Raw genomic sequence first — 6,322 nt, 5'->3', positions numbered from 1 at the left:
GGATGAATAGATATAACCTTCATAAATTCTTCGATATTATTTTCTCACTCTCTTAAAAAAAGGGAGAAAGATTTTATTAAATAAATATACTAAATTCAAAAAAATCTTATATATTAAATGAAAATGATGATAGTTGTTTTTAGTTTAAAAAAGACCTCAAAAATATCGAACTCAATATTTTTGAACCAGGAAAAAAATTATTGCCCTAAGCCCCTTCAGCCAGTTATAACTGATAGGTGATGTCCAAAACCGGTCTGGCCATTCTAAGACCAAAAATCTTCAGGGATTGTCGTTAAATATTATTATTTTTTTCTGGATAAAATATGGAGTTTTTAGCCCCCTTTTTTTAAAGATCGGCTCCAATCGAACCGTTTAACACTCTTCTCTTCTCTTCTCTTCTCTTCTTCTTCTCTTCTCTCTCTCTTCTCTTCTCTTCTCTTCTCTTCTCTTCTCTTCTCTCTCTCTTCTCTTCTCTTCTCTTCTCTTCTCTTCTCTTCTCTTCTCTTCTCTTCTCTTCTCTCTCTCTCTCTCCAGACTACTTTTACAAATACAAACTTCAGGATTATGTTCACTTTTAAGGCTTAGGTTTTCAATGATTTTTTTTAAAAACGACCGATTAAAGATTTTAGCCACCAAAATATAACGTGTAAAAGTTCTTGGAATATGGAGGGAAAATAGAGGATTCCAAAACCTTTCCCTGGCCATCTAATGAGCAGAAATCTTCGAGAGCATATATATAATATTATTTTGACTTAAATCTTAATAGGGACCGTTTTTTCAAAAATAGATCCAAATCGGACTTTTTTTTAACAACACCGGGGAAGGTATGCTACAGTATCGTTCAACTCCTCAATGACATATAATGATACCTAGAACTGGCTATGCTACAGTTTTGATAACTCTGACGATGCATTCATTAAAAGTGTTACATGAATAAAAAATACTGGGGACGCTATTTTGATTACCCATATTGACGCGAACTTTATCGAAGAATTGCCTGATCATCGAGATGATAAAGGAAGCGAGTTATGGATATAATGGTAAGTTTTTAAACATGAGGATAATTACTATTATGTGTCACCAAAATGGCGGGTCCAGCTGATTTGCATTCAACGATATCAAATGCGCAATATTACGAATGCATCGTTTTATAGGTATTATTATATGTCATTGAGCTTTAACTTTACATTCTAAATAAATTTGTATCATCTCTATATTATCGAACTAAGTGTTGCTAAACGGCGCTAAACTCATAGATTTTATCCAGAATTGCCTGAACCCTCTCCCTCGAGATTTTTCTAAATAGATGTCCAAACCCTTGTTCCTTCTACAAACAAAATCCTCGAGTTTGCCCAATATTATTTCTAAAGGATATATGGAGTTAGCCGTTTTTTTTAAAAAACCGGTTCAGAAAGAGCCGTTTAAACAAACACGGTATCAAACCTACCCCGACCCAAATATAGAGCTAAGATCAGTAAGTAAACAATCTTTACCTTACTGAATAATTCGCCTCTATTACATTGGAACATAAGGGCAATAAAAGAAACATATTTTTTTTTATAATATTAAGAAGAATAAGAGATTATCAACCCCGAAGTGTTATTAATTACATAGAAATTGATCGCGATTTCATCACCCAATCAATGAGAAATACCTGGTCCTTGAATGTTGTCGAATCGATTAATTTATAGTTTGAATTATTAGGTTGCGCTAAAATTATTGATTTTCAATCTATCTTATATTTTGAGTTTTGTGGGACATTATAAATTTAATTTATTAAAGGAAATTCAATCTAAAATCATTTTTTTCTAGTCAAATTATTTTGGTTGTCATCATCTACCTCTGTCATTCTCTTTCCATATCTATCTCTTGTTGGCGGTATTTTAAAAAAATGTAAATTGCTTCGATAAATTACATTTCAACAAAATGAAGATTTTTTTAAGAATATAAATTTCAACATTATAATTTAACGACGAAATAGTGCAATGCTTAGTTACTCTCTATCGATAATTTTTTTAAAGTATCGCGTTACTTTAGCAACTCTGGTAAATACTGGAATTTCTTTGTATAATTTGTATTTGATTTTATATCCATAGAATAGCCATGATTTTTTTTTTGACTTTAGCTACCATTTTTTTCACATTACAAATTATATTTTTTAAATAATTTTTAAATATGAGTATTGTCAATTTTTTCGTCAGAAAAAAATAACAATTTAATGACTAATAATCCAGTAATTATTATAATTTTGAGAAAACAGATTTTGTAAATGGTTTCAGAAAAATAAAATTATTTATAGGAAGAAAAAATTAAATAATGCCAAGGATACGCTTTTATTGGGTAAGGAAATCGATGACATACAATAATACCTTGAATGACGATACATTCATAATAATGCGTTTGATAGGCGTCGTTGAATGCGAATCAGCTGTAGCCGCCATTTTAAAAACTACTGTTACATTGATAACTTGCTTTTCTTGGTTATCTCCATGATCAGGGCAATTCTTTAATAAAGTTCGCGTCAGGACATAGGAATAAATTGGCCCTCTCGTTTTTAAATTATTGATACGGGTAATCAAAATGGCGTCCCCCAGCTGTTTTTATTGATGTTACGCTTTTAATGAACGCATCGTCAGTCTAGGTATTATTATACGTCGTTGGTAAGGACAAAAGAATAATTGGGAGCTATAACTTGAGAAATTTTCTGAAAGGCTTGGAAAAAATATTTTGTGATAAAAGTTAAAATGGATAGTAAAAAAAACCGATTTATTACGATGGAGACGAATTTTACCCGGGTCACTCCTTCGAATATTTAGAATCCTAAACGTTAGTGTTGTCAAACGGTTTTGAACCGATTTTTCAAAACGGCTGACTCAATATTTTAGCCAGAAAAATATTTGCCTAAGCCTCGAGGTTTCGAAAATACATGTCTAAACCTTTATATTTTTTTTTTTAAAGTAGCTATATAAGTAACGGATTTTAGTTTTAGTTACTTACGCTAAAAGAAAATAATGGCATCTTTATTTAGCGTAATGAGAAAAAAAAGGTAGAGTCGTTATTGACCCGCTACTCAAAAAAAATAAATAAAAGGCCATTGGCGTAGCGCCAAACTTGATTTTCTTGGCCTGGCCAGGGTATTATTACTCTTAAGCAGAGATGCGAACCCGGCAAAATTTTTGCAAGGGTCCGGTTCGGGTTCGGGAAATTATTTTGAACTCGGGTTTGGTTTCCGGTTCAGCTGGGTTTAAGAATTTTTATTTTTTAAAAAAAAATATTTTATATTTAAAAAATCATAATTTAAAAAAAAATAGACAACAAATTTGATATAAAAAAGAAATTTTTTTATCTTTATTTATAGGCAAAATATAGTTAAAAATACAAAGCATAGCAATGCATAAATTTAAAAAAAATTTTATTTAAGACGTATTTCTTTAAATTTCATTTTATTCTAATTTTATACATAAAAATTAAAACAAAACTTCCTTTAAATACAAATAGTTTGCATGTACAACTTAAAAATAATATTAAATCTAATATATAAAAATATTTAATTTCGCGTAAATATACATATATATTTTTTTTTAAAAAATGCTGTAATTACAATAAAATATAAGTAATTTTTGTTGTACATAACGGAATTTAAGAAAAATATATAATTTAACGATTCTAGAAATTTTAAGAAAATTTAACAACCAACGACTTTATAATACAAAGTATAATAATGGAAATATAATTAGTGCAAATGATTTTACGAGAAAGAAGGGGGGGGGGATTTTAAATAATTTAGGGAAGAAGAAGAAAATCTAGATTAATCGGGTTAGGGGAATGAACCTATGAAGCATGTGAAATTAGATTTTATAATCCGAATTCCTATGCGTTGACTTAAGTAGATGCCTTCTTTTGGGTCTCCTGATTTTGTTCTTAAGGTTCTGCCAATCTTTTTAATTAGGCTAGGAGCCTCTTAATATCCAATATTATAATTTTTTTTACTTTGACTTTGTTCACTTTCATTTTTCTCCAATTAATAATCTTTAATAATAAGTTAAAAATTAAAAATAAATGGCATAAATGAATTTGATTGTTTAAAATTTATTAACAATCCAATAGGAATCTTTGTGAATAAATTTTAAAAAAAAATTTAAAAATGGAGTAGATGAATTAAGTTGTTTAAAATTTATTAACACTGCAACTTAATTGGAAATTTGAAAATATCATAAAATGCCAAGTAAATTATTAATATTTGTGTATTTACGATTATATACAAATATCTCATATTAATTTAAATAATACACTGAACCCGAACCCGGTTGAACCCGAACCCGGTTGAACCCGGGTTCAAATAAAATTCGTGAATTCGGTTCGGGTTCAGATTATTTTCCCAAAACCCTGGTTTTCTTCTCCGGGCTCGGTTCGAACCCACCCCCCCCCCCCTGCTCTTAAGTAAAATATAAAATTTCATAGGATTGAGTTTTGCGTATGGAAAAACAGAAATATCGAGCTGTACAATTTTTAAGATAAACCCAATGACATATATAATACCTAGACCGAGGGTTCATTCATTAAAAGTGTACATCAATGAAAATCAGCTGGAGACGCCATCTTGGTTACATTAATCATTACGAGAATTATTACTAGACGTGTTACCAAAAATGGCGGGTCCAGCTGATTTGCTTTTAACGACGCTTAAAAAAATGCATTTTAATGAATGAATGCTCAGTCTAGGTATTATATACGTCATTCTCATTGGATAAACCACATTAAAAAAAGAAAAATTAAATGCTCGAATCAATACCATTGAAAATAAAATTTTTAGACTTGTAATTATTCTCAAATAATAAGTAATTGAATGATGTATTACTTTTTTTTATGACATTTCTAATCTTTGATATCATTTTCTGATATGTATAATGATATATATATATATATTTATATATCTCAATTCAATTTAATAAACCATCACATCTAAATAACTTTCGTTGGCTTTAGCTTTAATATACAATATGACAAATCCATTAAATTTCTTCTTCTTTTTTTTTTGTTTTTGGTTCTATATACTTAAAAAAAAATAAGATAATAAATAATGGCACCACAGAAACAACTATGGAAATATAGCATTATTATTATATTTATATAATAGGAAATTTTGTATATAATCTTCAATTTGACAATTGAATAACTAAGGCCAATCAATTTTTGCCATTATGTTATAATCTATATTTAATAAATTACCGATAAAATTGATTTTCATTAAATATTATGCTTGATGGTAAATTATATACGTATATTATTAATATATCGGACTCAAATCAAATCTCGGCCATGTCAGTATTTTAGAGAATAACATATAAGAGTGTCAGTGGTAGTGTTGTTAAATTAACTATCTTTAGTCAACTATAGAACAGCGTAGTAGCCAAATTTTTATCCAGAAATATTCTAATCAATCTTCACGCTTGAGACTCAACTTAGAAGCTAAATTATATTTTTTTTAGGGTCTAAGAGCTTGACTAATACACAATAGAAATCAGTTGCCTAAATGTTTTTTTTTCATGGCTTCTATTTAATTCCTCTCATACTCAGAATAAATACTAAACTCTCAAGATAAACAAAAAAAGAAGGAAATTACTTAAATGCTAAGAATAATTTCTTAAATGCTCAGATAAAAAAAATTAAAAAAGTCCCAATTTTTTTCAGCTGTAAAACTTAAATGTTCAGTTTAAATAAATGAATCGCCAAGGAAAAATAGTCTTTATATTTTAATAAAAAAATATATCCGAAATTCGTCAAAAATTCTTAACTCGAGCGATTAGTATAAGGTGAAAAATAAAATTTTCTGAGACGAAATAATGCAGATCTTTGGAAAAAGTAGAATAATGGAGAATGATTTTATAAATTGTACACATTTATTTTTATTGGTTGTTTTTATTTTAAATTTCTTTTTTTAAATTTACACGAAAAAAAGAAGAAGAAAAAAAACCTGGCAAAAACGCCAGCTCAATATTTTATCTAGAAGACTTTAACTCAAGCCTAAAGATTTTACTCGCTGGACAACCTATATATCGAAATCTCTAAGGTTTAGGCGATATTTTTCTGGCTAAAATATTGAGTTATAACCATTTTTTTTAAAAATCGCCCTCAAATCCAGCTGTTTTAACAACACTAGTCATGTTATAAAATAAATCTGAGCCGGACCCAAAAAAAGAGCAAGTTTTCAAAAAACAATTAGAGGCAAAAGACTAAAATTGAATTTTTTTTTTTATCTAATCAGGAACTGATATTTATTTAATTATACAGATATTCTTGGCGGCATTCCAAATCAAATATA

The sequence above is a fragment of the Gordionus sp. m RMFG-2023 genome, chromosome 5 (genome assembly GCF_954871325.1).
Source record: "Gordionus sp. m RMFG-2023 chromosome 5, tfGorSpeb1-WG-v2, whole genome shotgun sequence".
NCBI classification, from domain to species: Eukaryota; Metazoa; Nematomorpha; class Gordioida; order Chordodea; family Parachordodidae; genus Gordionus; species Gordionus sp. m RMFG-2023.
Note: the sequence above shows the minus strand (reverse complement) of the source record.